Raw genomic sequence first — 15,785 nt, 5'->3', positions numbered from 1 at the left:
AAATCAGCGATGAGCAAATAAACCTAAGCAAAAAAGAGATGCGAACACACAATCGGGCGCACTGTACAAGACAGCTACATCAGATAAACTTACTGTCGGGCGATCTTTTTGAATCACGCAACTGATGGCGGTGCAACGAAGAGAGCACAAGAAAAACACAACACCTTCTCTCCACTCTGAAGGAACCTGTCCGCTGCTCGAACAAAAGGAGAAAAAATTTGCATGGGAGGTTGAAGCGCTATCAGTGACGAGCAAAAAAGAGCATAAAAGAGACACGAACATGCAATCGGGCCCACTGTACAGGACAACTACACCAGAAAAACGTCCTGTGGGGCAAGTTTTTGCATCACGCAGCTGATGGCGGTGCACCGAAGAGAGCACAAGAAAAACACAACACATTCTCTCCACCCTGAAGGAACCAGTTTCCTGCTCAAACAAAATTAGATTAAAATTGCCTGTCAAGTTGAAGCGATATCAGCGATGAGCAAACTTTAGCATGAAAGAGACAGAAACGGGCCCACTGTACAGGACAGTTACATCAGATAAACGTACTGTGGGGCGAGATTTCTGCATCATGCAACTGATGGTGGTGCAATGAAGCGAGCAGAAGAAAAACACAACACATTCTCTCCACCCTGAAGGAACCAGTCTCCTCCTCAAACAAAAGGAGATTAAATATGCATGAGAGGTTGAAGCGATATCAGCGATGAGCAAATAAACATGAGCATAAAAGAGACACGAACACACATTCGGGCCCACTGTACAGGACATTTACATCAGATAAACGTACTGTGGGGCGAGCTTTTTGCATCACGCAACTGATGGCGGTGCAACGGAGAGAGCACTAGAAAAACAACACATTCTTTCCACCCTGAAGGAACAAGTCTTCAGCTCAAACAAAAGCAGATTAAATTTGCATGGGAGGTTAAAGCGATATCAGCGATGAGCAAATAAACTTTAGCATAAAAGAGACACAAACGGGCCCACTGTACAGGACAGTTACATAAGGTAAACATCCTGTGGGGCGAGTTTTTGCATCACGCAACTAATGGTGGTGCAATGAAGCGAGCAGAACCAAACATAACACATTCTCTCCACCCTGAAGGAACCAGTATCCTGCTCAAACAAAAGGAGATTAAATTTGCATGGGTGGTTGAAGCGATATCAGCGATGAGCAAATATACTTGAGCATAAAAGAGACACAAACATAAAATCGGGCAAAGTGTACAGGACAGTTACATCAGTTAAACGTCCTGTGGGGCGAGCTTTTTGCATCACGAAACAGAAGGCGGTGCAACGAAGAGAGCACAAGAAAAACACAACACATTCTCTCCACCCTGAAGAAACCAGTCTCCAGCTCAAACAAAAGCAGATTAAATTTGAATGGGAGGTTGAAACGATATTAGCGATGAGCAAATAAACTCGAGCAAAAATGAGACACGAACACACAATCGGGCCCACTGTACAGGACAGTTACATCAGATAAACGTACTGTGGGGCGAGATTTTTGCATCACGCAACTGATGGTGTGCAACAGAGAGAGCACAAGGCAAACAACACATTCTCTCCACCTCGAAGGAACCAGTCTTCTGCTCAAACAAAAGCAGATTAAATTTGCATGGGAGGTTGAAGCGATATCAGCGATGAGCAAATCAAATTTAGCATAAAAGAGATACAAACGGGCCCACTGTACAGGACAGTTACATAAGATAAACATCCTGGGGGGCGAGCTTTTTGCATCACGCAACTGATGGCGGTGCAATGAAGCGAGCAGAACAAAACATAACACATTCTCTCCACCCTGAAGGAACCAGTCTCCTGCTCAAACAAAAGGATATTAAATATGCATGATAGGTTGAAGCGAAATCAGCGATGAGCAAATAAACCTAAGCAAAAAAGAGACACGAACACAGAATCGGGTGCACTGTACAAGACAGCTACATCAGATAAACTTACTGTGGGGCGATCTTTTGAATCACGCAACTGATGGCGGTGCAACGAAGAGAGCACAAGAAAAACACAACACCTTCTTTCCAACCTGAAGGAACCTGTCCGCTGCTCGAACAAAAGGAGATAAAATTTGCATGGGAGGTTGAAGCGATATCAGCGATGAGCAAATATACTTGAGCATAAAAGAGACACGAACATACAATCGGGAAAAGTGTACAGGACAGTTACATCAGTTAAACGTCCTGTGGGGCGAGCTTTTTGCATCAAGAAACTGATGGCGGTGCAACGAATAGAGCACAAAAAAAACACAACACATTCTCTCCACTCTTAAGGAACCTGTCCGCTGCTCGAACAAAAGGAGATAAAATTTCCATGGGAGGTTGAAGCAATATCAGCGAAAAGCTAAAAAAGAGCATCAAATAGACACGAACATGCAAACGGGCCCACTGTACGGGACAGTTACATCAAATAAACGTCCTGTGGGGCGAGCTTTTTGCATCACGCCAGTGATGGCGGTGCAACGAAGAGAGCACAAGTAAACCACAACACATTCTCTCCACCCTGAAGGAACCAGTCTCCTGCTCAAACAAAAGGAGATTAAATATGCATGATAGGTTGAACGATATCAGCGATGAGCAAATAAACTTGAGCATAAAAGAGACATGAACGGGCCCACTGTGCAGGACAGTTACATCAGTTAAACGTCCTGTGGGGCGAGCTTTTTGCATCACGAAACTGATGCCAGTGCAACGAAGAGAGCACAACAAAAAACAACACATTCTCTCCACCCTGAAGGAACCAGTCTCCTGCTCAAACAAAAGGAGATTAAATTTGCTTGGGAGGTTGAAGCGATAACAGCGATGAGCAAATAAACTTCAGCATAAAAGAGACCCGGACATACAATCGGGCGCACTGCACAGAACAGTTACATCAGATAAAAGTCCTGTGGGGCGAGCTTTTTGCATCACACAACTGATGGCGGTGCAACAAAGCGAGCTCAAGAAAAACAATACATTCCACCCTGAAGGAACCAGTCTCCTGCTCAAACAAAAGGAGATTAAATTTATGGGAGGTTGAAGCGATATCAGAGATGAGCAAATATACTTGAGCATAAAAGGGACACGAACATACAATCGGGAAAAGTGTACTGGACAGTTACATCAGTGAAACGTCCTGTGGGGCGAGCTTTTTGCATCACGAAACTGATGGCGGTGCAACGAAGAGAGCAGAAGAAAAACACAACACATTCTCTCCACCCTGAAGGAACCAGTCTCCTCCTCAAACAAAAGGAGATTAAGTATGCATGAGAGGTTGAAGCGATATCAGCGATGAGCAAATAAACATGAGCATAAAAGAGACACGAACGGACCCACTGTACAGGACATGTACATCAGATAAACGCCCGGTGTGTCGAGCATTTTGCATCACGCAACTGATGGTGGTGCAACGAAGAGAGCACAAGAAAAACACTACACATTCTCTCCACCCTGAAGGAACCAGTCTCGAGCTCAAACAAAAGCATAATAAATTTGCATGGGAGGTTGAAGCGATATCAGCGATGAACAAATAAACTCGAGCAAAAAAGAGACATGAACACACATTCGGGCCCACTGTACAGGACATTTACATCAGATAAACGTACTGTGGGGCGAGCTTTTTGCATCACGCAGCTGATGGCGGTGCACCGAAGAGAGCACAAGAAAAACACAACACATTCTCTCCACCCTGAAGGAACCAGTTTCCTGCTCAAACAAAATTAGATTAAATTTGCCTGTCAAGTTGAAGCGATATCAGCGATGAGCAAACTTTAGCATAAAAGAGACAGAAACGGGCCCACTGTACAGGACAGTTACATCAGATAAACGTCCTGTGGGGCGAGCTTTTTGCATCATGCAACTGATGGCGGTGCAATGAAGCGAGCAGAAGAAAAACACAACACATTTTCTCCACCCTGAAGGAACCAGTCTCCTCCTCAAACAAAAGGAGATTAAATATGCATGAGAGGTTGAAGCGATATCAGCGATGAGCAAACTTTAGCATAAAAGAGACAGAAACGGGCCCACTGTACAGGACATATACATCAGATAAACGTACTGTGGGGCGAGCTTTTTGCATCACGCAACTGATGGCGGTGCAACGGAGAGAGCACTAGAAAAACAACACATTCTCTCCAACCTGAAGGAAAAAGTCTTCAGCTCAAACAAAAGCAGATTAAATTTGCATGGGAGGTTAAAGCGATATCAGCGATGAGCAAATAAACTTTAGCATAAAAGAGACACAAACGGGCCCACTGTACAGGACAGTTACATAAGATAAACGTCCTGAGGGGCGAGCTTTTTGCATCACGCAACTGATGGTGGTGCAATGAAGCGAGCAGAACCAAACATAACACATTCTCTCCACCCTGAAGGAACCAGTATCCTGCTCAAACAAAAGGAGATTAAATTTGCATGGGAGGTTGAAGCGATATCAGCGATGAGCAAATATACTTGAGCATAAAAGAGACACAAACATAAAATCGGGCAAAGTGTACAGGACAGTTACATCAGTTAAACGTCCTGTGGGGCGAGCTTTTTGCATCACGAAACTGATGGCGGTGCAACGAAGAGAGCACCCTGAAGGAACCAGTCTTCTCCTCAAACTAAAGCAGATTAAATTTGCATGGGAGGTTGAAGCGATATCAGCGATGAGCAAATAAACTCGAGCAAAAATGAGACACGAACACACATTCGGGCCCACTGTACAGGACAGTTACATCAGATAAACGTACTGTGGGGCGAGATTTTTGCATCACGCAACTGATGGTGTGCAACAGAGAGAGCACAAGTAAAACAACACATTCTCTCCACCCTGAAGGAACCAGTTTCCTGCTCAAACAAAATTAGAATAAATTTGCCTGTCAAGTTGAAGCGATATCAGCGATGAGCAAACTTTAGCATAAAAGAGACAGAAACGGGGCCACTGAACAGGACAGTTACATCAGATAAACGTACTGTGGGGCGAGCTTTTTGCATCATGCAACTGATGGCGGTGCAATGAAGCGAGCAGAAGAAAAACACAACACATTCTCTCCACCCTGAAGGAACCAGTCTCCTCCTCAAACAAAAGGAGATTAAGTATGCATGAGAGGTTGAAGCGATATCAGCGATGAGCAAATAAACATGAGCATAAAAGAGACACGAACGGACCCACTGTACAGGACATGTACATCAGATAAACGCCCGGTGGGGCGAGCATTTTGCATCACGCAACTGATGGTGGTGCAACGAAGAGAGCACAAGAAAAACACTACACATTCTCTCCACCCTGAAGGAACCAGTTTCCTGCTCAAACAAAATTAGATTAAAATTGCCTGTCAAGTTGAAGCGATATCAGCGATGAGCAAACTTTAGCATGAAAGAGACAGAAACGAGCCCACTGTACAGGACAGTTACATAAGAGAAACATCCTGTGGGGCGAGCTTTTTGCATCACGCAACTGATGGTGGTGCAACGAAGCGAGCAGAACCAAACATAACACAATCTCTCCACCCTGAAGGAACCAGTATCCTGCTCAAACAAAAGGAGATTAAATTTGCATGGGAGGTTGAAGCGATATCAGCGATGAGCAAATATACTTGAGCATAAAAGAGACACAAACATAAAATCGGGCAAAGTGTACAGGACAGTTACATCAGTTAAACGTCCTCTGGGGCGAGCTTTTTGCATCACGAAACTGATGGCGGTGCAACGAAGAGAGCACAAGAAAAACACAACACATTCTCTCCACCCTGAAGAAACCAGTCTCCAGCTCAAACAAAAGCAGATTAAATTTGAATGGGAGGTTGAAGCGATATTAGCGATGAGCAAATAAACTCGAGCAAAAATGAGACACGAACACACAATCGGGCCCACTGTACAGGACAGTTACATCAGATAAACGTACTGTGGGGCGAGATTTTTGCATCACGCAACTGATGGTGTGCAACAGAGAGAGCACAAGGAAAACAACACATTCTCTCCACCTCGAAGGAACCAGTCTTCTGCTCAAACAAAAGCAGATTAAATTTGCATGGGAGGTTGAAGCGATATCAGCGATGAGCAAATAAACTTTAGCATAAAAGAGACACAAACGGGCCCACTGTACAGGACAGTTACATAAGATAAACATCCTGGGGGGCGAGCTTTTTGCATCACGCAACTGATGGCGATGCAGTGAAGCGAGCAGAACAAAACATAACACATTCTCTCCACCCTGAAGGAACCAGTCTCCTGCTCAAACAAAAGGAAATTAAACATGCATGATAGTTTGAAGCGAAATCAGCGATGAGCAAATAAACCTAAGCAAAAAAGAGATGCGAACACACAATCGGGCGCACTGTACAAGACAGCTACATCAGATAAACTTACTGTCGGGCGATCTTTTTGAATCACGCAACTGATGGCGGTGCAACGAAGAGAGCACAAGAAAAACACAACACCTTCTCTCCACTCTGAAGGAACCTGTCCGCTGCTCGAACAAAAGGAGAAAAAATTTGCATGGGAGGTTGAAGCGCTATCAGTGACGAGCAAAAAAGAGCATAAAAGAGACACGAACATGCAATCGGGCCCACTGTACAGGACAATTACACCAGAAAAACGTCCTGTGGGGCAAGTTTTTGCATCACGCAGCTGATGGCGGTGCACCGAAGAGAGCACAAGAAAAACACAACACATTCTCTCCACCCTGAAGGAACCAGTTTCCTGCTCAAACAAAATTAGATTAAAATTGCCTGTCAAGTTGAAGCGATATCAGCGATGAGCAAACTTTAGCATGAAAGAGACAGAAACGGGCCCACTGTACAGGACAGTTACATCAGATAAACGTACTGTGGGGCGAGATTTCTGCATCATGCAACTGATGGTGGTGCAATGAAGCGAGCAGAAGAAAAACACAACACATTCTCTCCACCCTGAAGGAACCAGTCTCCTCCTCAAACAAAAGGAGATTAAATATGCATGAGAGGTTGAAGCGATATCAGCGATGAGCAAATAAACATGAGCATAAAAGAGACACGAACGGACCCACTGTACAGGACAGGTACATCAGATAAACGCCCGGTGGGGCGAGCATTTTGCATCACGCAACTGATGGTGGTGCAACGAAGAGAGCACAAGAAAAACACTACACATTCTCTCCACCCTGAAGGAACCAGTCTCGAGCTCAAACAAAAGCATAGTAAATTTGCATGGGAGGTTGAAGCGATATCAGCGATGAACAAATAAACTCGAGCAAAAAAGAGACACGAGCACACATTCGGGCCCACTGTACAGGACATTTACATCAGATAAACGTACTGTGGGGCGAGATTTTGGCATCACGCAACTGATGATGTGCAACAGAGAGAGCACAAGTAAAACAACACATTCTCTCCACCCCGAAGGAACCAGTCTTCTGCTCAAACAAAAGCAGATTAAATTTGCATGGGAGGTTAAAGCGATATCAGCGATGAGCAAATAAACTTTAGCATAAAAGAGACACAAACGGGCCCACTGTACAGGACAGTTACATAGGATAAACGTCCTGTGGGGCGAGCTTTTTGCATCACGCAACTGATGGTGGTCCAATGAAGCGAGCAGAACCAAACATAACACATTCTCTCCACCCTGAAGGAACCAGTATCCTGCTCAAACAAAAGGAGATTAAATTTGCATGGGAGGTTGAAGCGATATCAGCGATGAGCAAATATACTTGAGCATAAAAGAGACACAAACATAAAATCGGGCAAAGTGTACAGGACAGTTACATCAGTTAAACGTCCTGTGGGGCGAGCTTTTTGCATCACGAAACTGATGGCGGTGCAACGAAGAGAGCACAAGAAAAACACAACACATTCTCTCCACCCTGAAGGAACCAGTCTTCTCCTCAAACAAAAGCAGATTAAATTTGCTTGGGAGGTCGAAGCGATATCAGCGATGAGCAAATAAACTCGAGCAAAAATGAGACCCGGACATACAATCGGGCGCACTGCACAGAACAGTTACATCAGATAAACGTCCTGTGGGGCGAGCTTTTTGCATCACACAACTGATGGCGGTGCAACAAAGCGAGCTCAAGAAAAACAATACATTCCACCCTGAAGGAACCAGTCTCCTGCTCAAACAAAAGGAGATTAAATTTATGGGAGGTTGAAGCGATATCAGAGATGAGCAAATATACTTGAGCATAAAAGGGACACGAACATACAATCGGGAAAAGTGTACTGGACAGTTACATCAGTGAAACGTCCTGTGGGGCGAGCTTTTTGCATCACGAAACTGATGGCGGTGCAACGAAGAGAGCAGAAGAAAAACACAACACATTCTCTCCACCCTGAAGGAACCAGTCTCCTCCTCAAACAAAAGGAGATTAAGTATGCATGAGAGGTTGAAGCGATATCAGCGATGAGCAAATAAACATGAGCATAAAAGAGACACGAACGGACCCACTGTACAGGACATGTACATCAGATAAACGCCCGGTGGGGCGAGCATTTTGCATCACGCAACTGATGGTGGTGCAACGAAGAGAGCACAAGAAAAACACTACACATTCTCTCCACCCTGAAGGAACCAGTCTCGAGCTCAAAAAAAAGCATAATAAATTTGCATGGGAGGTTGAAGCGATATCAGCGATGAACAAATAAACTCGAGCAAAAAAGAGACATGAACACACATTCGGGCCCACTGTACAGGACATTTACATCAGATAAACGTACTGTGGGGCGAGCTTTTTGCATCACGCAACTGATGGCGGTGCAACGGAGAGAGCACTAGAAAAACAACACATTCTTTCCACCCTGAAGGAACAAGTCTTCAGCTCAAACAAAAGCTAATTAAATTTGCATGGGAGGTTAAAGCGATATCAGCGATGAGCAAATAAACTTTAGCATAAAAGAGACACAAACGGGCCCACTGTACAGGACAGTTACATAAGAGAAACATCCTGTGGGGCGAGCTTTTTGCATCACGCAACTGATGGTGGTGCAACGAAGCGAGCAGAACCAAACATAACACATTCTCTCCACCCTGAAGGAACCAGTATCCTGCTCAAACAAAAGGAGATTAAATTTGCATGGGAGGTTGAAGCGATTTCAGCGATGAGCAAATATACTTGAGCATAAAAGAGACACAAACATAAAATCGGGCAAAGTGTACAGGACAGTTACATCAGTTAAACGTCCTCTGGGGCGAGCTTTTTGCATCACGAAACTGATGGCGGTGCAACGAAGAGAGCACAAGAAAAACACAACACATTCTCTCCACCCTGAAGAAACCAGTCTCCAGCTCAAACAAAAGCAGATTAAATTTGAATGGGAGGTTGAAGCGATATTAGCGATGAGCAAATAAACTCGAGCAAAAATGAGACACGAACACACAATCGGGCCCACTGTACAGGACAGTTACATCAGATAAACGTACTGTGGGGCGAGATTTTTGCATCACGCAACTGATGGTGTGCAACAGAGAGAGCACAAGGAAAACAACACATTCTCTCCACCTCGAAGGAACCAGTCTTCAGCTCAAACAAAAGCAGATTAAATTTGCATGGGAGGTTGAAGCGATATCAGCGATGAGCAAATAAACTTTAGCATAAAAGAGACACAAACGGGCCCACTGTACAGGACAGTTACATAAGATAAACATCCTGGGGGGCGAGCTTTTTGCATCACGCAACTGATGCGATGCAGTGAAGCGAGCAGAACAAAACATAACACATTCTCTCCACCCTGAAGGAACCAGTCTCCTGCTCAAACAAAAGGAAATTAAACATGCATGATAGTTTGAAGCGAAATCAGCGATGAGCAAATAAACCTAAGCAAAAAAGAGATGCGAACACACAATCGGGCGCACTGTACAAGACAGCTACATCAGATAAACTTACTGTCGGGCGATCTGTTTGAATCACGCAACTGATGGCGGTGCAACGAAGAGAGCACAAGAAAAACACAACACCTTCTCTCCACTCTGAAGGAACCTGTCCGCTGCTCGAACAAAAGGAGAAAAAATTTGCATGGGAGGTTGAAGCGCTATCAGTGACGAGCAAAAAAGAGCATAAAAGAGACACGAACATGCAATCGGGCCCACTGTACAGGACAATTACACCAGAAAAACGTCCTGTGGGGCAAGTTTTTGCATCACGCAGCTGATGGCGGTGCACCGAAGAGAGCACAAGAAAAACACAACACATTCTCTCCACCCTGAAGGTACCAGTTTCCTGCTCAAACAAAATTAGATTAAAATTGCCTGTCAAGTTGAAGCGATATCAGCGATGAGCAAACTTTAGCATGAAAGAGACAGAAACGGGCCCACTGTACAGGACAGTTACATCAGATAAACGTACTGTGGGGCGAGATTTCTGCATCATGCAACTGATGGTGGTGCAATGAAGCGAGCAGAAGAAAAACACAACACATTCTCTCCACCCTGAAGGAACCAGTCTCCTCCTCAAACAAAAGGAGATTAAATATGCATGAGAGGTTGAAGCGATATCAGCGATGAGCAAATAAACATGAGCATAAAAGAGACACGAACGGACCCACTGTACAGGACAGGTACATCAGATAAACGCCCGGTGGGGCGAGCATTTTGCATCACGCAACTGATGGTGGTGCAACGAAGAGAGCACAAGAAAAACACTACACATTCTCTCCACCCTGAAGGAACCAGTCTCGAGCTCAAACAAAAGCATAATAAATTTGCATGGGAGGTTGAAGCGATATCAGCGATGAACAAATAAACTCGAGCAAAAAAGAGACACGAGCACACATTCGGGCCCACTGTACAGGACATTTACATCAGATAAACGTACTGTGGGGCGAGATTTTGGCATCACGCAACTGATGGTGTGCAACAGAGAGAGCACAAGTAAAACAACACATTCTCTCCACCCCGAAGGAACCAGTCTTCTGCTCAAACAAAAGCAGATTAAATTTGCATGGAAGGTTGAAGCGATATCAGCGATGAGCAAATAAACTTTAGCATAAAAGAGACACAAACGGGCCCACTCTACAGGACAGTTACATAAGATAAACATCCTGGGGGGCGAGCTTTTTGCATCACGCAACTGATGGCGGTGCAATGAAGCGAGCAGAAAAAAACATAACACATTCTCTCCACCCTGAAGGAACCAGTCTCCTGCTCAAACAAAAGGAAATTAAACATGCATGATAGGTTGAAGCGAAATCAGCGATGAGCAAATAAACCTAAGCAAAAAAGAGACACGAACACACAATCGGGCGCACTGTACAAGACAGCTACATCAGAAAAACTTACTGTCGGGCGATCTTTTTGAATCACGCAACTGATGGCGGTGCAACGAAGAGAGCACAAGAAAAACAACACCTTCTCTCCACTCTGAAGAAACCTGTCCGCTGCTCGAACAAAAGGAGATAAAATTTGCATGGGAGGTTGAAGCGATATCAGTGACGAGCAAAAAAAGAGCATAAAAGAGACACGAACATGCAATCGGGCCCACTGTACAGGACAATTACACCAGAAAAACGTCCTGTGGGGCAAGTTTTTGCATCACGCAGCTGATGGCGGTGCACCGAAGAGAGCACAAGAAAAACACAACACATTCTCTCCACCCTGAAGGAACCAGTTTCCTGCTCAAACAAAATTAGATTAAATTTGCCTGTCAAGTTGAAGCGATATCAGCGATGAGCAAACTTTAGCATAAAAGAGACAGAAACGGGGCCACTGAACAGGACAGTTACATCAGATAAACGTACTGTGGGGCGAGCTTTTTGCATCATGCAACTGATGGCGGTGCAATGAAGCGAGCAGAAGAAAAACACAACACATTCTCTCCACCCTGAAGGAACCAGTCTCCTCCTCAAACAAAAGGAGATTAAATATGCATGAGAGGTTGAAGCGATATCAGCGATGAGCAAATAAACATGAGCATAAAAGAGACACGAACGGACCCCCTGTACAGGACAGGTACATCAGATAAACGCCCTGTGGGGCGAGCATTTTGCATCACGCCACTGATGGTGGTGCAACGAAGAGAGCACAAGAAAAACACTACACATTCTCTCCACCCTGAAGGAACCAGTCTCGAGCTCAAACAAAAGCATAATAAATTTGCATGGGAGGTTCAAGCGATATCAGCGATGAACAAATAAACTCGAGCAATAAAGAGACACGAACACACATTCGGGCCCACTGCACAGGACATATACATCAGATAAACGTACTGTGGGGCGAGCTTTTTGCATCCCGCAACTGATGGCGGTGCAACGGAGAGAGCACTAGAAAAACAACACAATCTCTCCACCCTGAAGGAACAAGTCTTCAGCTCAAACAAAACCAGATTAAATTTGCATGGGAGGTTAAAGCGATATCAGCGATGAGCAAATAAACTTTAGCATAAAAGAGACACAAACGGGCCCACTGTACAGGACAGTTACATAGGATAAACGTCCTGTGGGACGAGCTTTTTGCATCACGCAACTGATGGTGGTGCAATGAAGCGAGCAGAACCAAACATAACACATTCTCTCCACCCTGAAGGAACCAGTATCCTGCTCAAACAAAAGGAGATTAAATTTGCATGGGAGGTTGAAGCGATATCAGCGATGAGCAAATATACTTGAGCATAAAAGAGACACAAACATAAAATCGGGCAAAGTGTACAGGACAGTTACATCAGTTAAACGTCCTGTGGGGCGAGCTTTTTGCATCACGAAACTGATGGCGGTGCAACGAAGAGAGCACAAGAAAAACACAACACATTCTCTCCACCCTGAAGGAACCAGTCTTCTCCTCAAACAAAAGCAGATTAAATTTGCATGGGAGGTCGAAGCGATATCAGCGATGAGCAAATAAACTCGAGCAAAAATGAGACACGAACACACATTCGGGCCCACTGTACAGGACAGTTACATCAGATAAACGTACTGGGGGGCGAGATTTTTGCATCACGCAACTGATGGTGTGCAACAGAGAGAGCACAAGTAAAACAACACATTCTCTCCACCCCGAAGGAACCAGTCTTCTGCTCAAACAAAAGCAGATTAAATTTGCATGGAAGGTTGAAGCGATATCAGCGATGAGCATATAAACTTTAGCATAAAAGAGCCACAAACGGGCCCACTGTACAGGACAGTTACATAAGATAAACATCCTGGGGGCGATCTTTTTGCATCACGCAACTGATGGCGGTGCAGTGAAGCGAGCAGAACAAAACATAACACATTCTCTCCACCCTGAAGGAACCAGTCTCCTGCTCAAACAAAAGGAAATTAAACATGCATGATAGGTTGAAGCGAAATCAGCGATGAGCAAATAAACCTAAGCAAAAAAGAGATGCGAACACACAATCGGGCGCACTGTACAAGACAGCTACATCAGATAAACTTACTGTCGGGCGATCTTTTTGAATCACGCAACTGATGGCGGTGCAACGAAGAGAGCACAAGAAAAACACAACACATTCTCTCCACCCTGAAGGAACCAGTTTCCTGCTCAAACAAAATTAGATTAAAATTGCCTGTCAAGTTGAAGCGATATCAGCGATGAGCAAACTTTAGCATAAAAGAGACAGAAACGGGGCCACTGAACAGGACAGTTACATCAGATAAACGTACTGTGGGGCGAGCTTTTTGCATCATGCAACTGATGGCGGTGCAATGAAGCGAGCAGAAGAAAAACACAACACATTCTCTCCACCCTGAAGGAACCAGTCTCCTCCTCAAACAAAAGGAGATTAAATATGCATGAGAGGTTGAAGCGATATCAGCGATGAGCAAATAAACATGAGCATAAAAGAGACACGAACGGACCCACTGTACAGGACAGGTACATCAGATAAACGCCCGGTGGGGCGAGAATTTTGCATCACGCAACTGATGGTGGTGCAACGAAGAGAGCACAAGAAAAACACTACACATTCTCTCCACCCTGAAGGAACCAGTCTCGAGCTCAAACAAAAGCATAATAAACTTGCATGGGAGGTTGAAGCGATATCAGCGATGAACAAATAAACTCGAGCAAAAAAGAGACATGAACACACATTCGGGCCCACTGTACAGGACATTTACATCAGATAAACGTACTGTGGGGCGAGCTTTTTGCATCACACAACTGATGGCGGTGCAACAAAGCGAGCTCAAGAAAAACAATACATTCCACCCTGAAGGAACCAGTCTCCTGCTCAAACAAAAGGAGAATAAATTTATGGGAGGTTGAAGCGATATCAGAGATGAGCAAATATACTTGAGCATAAAAGGGACACGAAAATACAATCGGGAAAAGTGTACTGGACAGTTACATCAGTTAAACGTCCTGTGGGGCGAGCTTTTTGCATCACGAAACTGATGGCGGTGATACGAAGAGAGCAGAAGAAAAACACAACACATTCTCTCCACCCTGAAGGAACCAGTCTCCTCCTCAAACAAAAGGAGATTAAGTATGCATGAGAGGTTGAAGCGATATCAGCGATGAGCAAATAAACATGAGCATAAAAGAGACACGAACGGACCCACTGTACAGGACATGTACATCAGATAAACGCCCGGTGGGGCGAGCATTTTGCATCACGCAACTGATGGTGGTGCAACGAAGAGAGCACAAGAAAAACACTACACATTCTCTCCACCCTGAAGGAACCAGTCTCGAGCTCAAACAAAAGCATAATAAATTTGCATGGGAGGTTGAAGCGATATCAGCGATGAACAAATAAACTCGAGCAAAAAAGAGACATGAACACACATTCGGGCCCACTGTACAGGACATTTACATCAGATAAACGTACTGTGGGGCGAGCTTTTTGCATCACGCAACTGATGGCGGTGCAACGGAGAGAGCACTAGAAAAACAACACATTCTTTCCACCCTGAAGGAACAAGTCTTCAGCTCAAACAAAAGCTAATTAAATTTGCATGGGAGGTTAAAGCGATATCAGCGATGAGCAAATAAACTTTAGCATAAAAGAGACACAAACGGGCCCACTGTACAGGACATTTACATAAGATAAACATCCTGTGGGGCGAGCTTTTTGCATCACGCAACTGATGGTGGTGCAATGAAGCGAGCAGAACCAAACATAACACATTCTCTCCACCTTGAAGGAACCAGTATCCTGCTCAAACAAAAGGAGATTAAATTTGCATGGGAGGTTGAAGCGATATCAGCGATGAGCAAATATACTTGAGCATAAAAGAGACACAAACATAAAATCGGGCAAAGTGTACAGGACAGTTACATCAGTTAAACGTCCTCTGGGGCGAGCTTTTTGCATCACGAAACTGATGGCGGTGCAACGAAGAGAGCACAAGAAAAACACAACACATTCTCTCCACCCTGAAGAAACCAGTCTCCAGCTCAAACAAAAGCAGATTAAATTTGAATGGGAGGTTGAAGCGATATTAGCGATGAGCAAATAAACTCGAGCAAAAATGAGACACGAACACACAATCGGGCCCACTGTACAGGACAGTTACATCAGATAAACGTACTGTGGGGCGAGATTTTTGCATCACGCAACTGATGGTGTGCAACAGAGAGAGCACAAGGAAAACAACACATTCTCTCCACCTCGAAGGAACCAGTCTTCTGCTCAAACAAAAGAAGATTAAATTTGCATGGGAGGTTGAAGCGATATCAGCGATGAGCAAATAAACTTTAGCATAAAAGAGACACAAACGGGCCCACTGTACAGGACAGTTACATAAGATAAACATCCTGGGGGGCGAGCTTTTTGCATCACGCAACTGATGGCGGTGCAATGAAGCGAGCAGAACAAAACATAACACATTCTCTTCACCCTGAAGGAACCAGTCTCCTGCTCAAACAAAAGCAGATTAAATTTGCATGGAAGGTTGAAGCGATATC

Source organism: Amblyomma americanum, chromosome 5 (genome assembly GCF_052857255.1).
Source record: "Amblyomma americanum isolate KBUSLIRL-KWMA chromosome 5, ASM5285725v1, whole genome shotgun sequence".
Classification (NCBI taxonomy): Eukaryota; Metazoa; Arthropoda; class Arachnida; order Ixodida; family Ixodidae; genus Amblyomma; species Amblyomma americanum.
Note: the sequence above shows the minus strand (reverse complement) of the source record.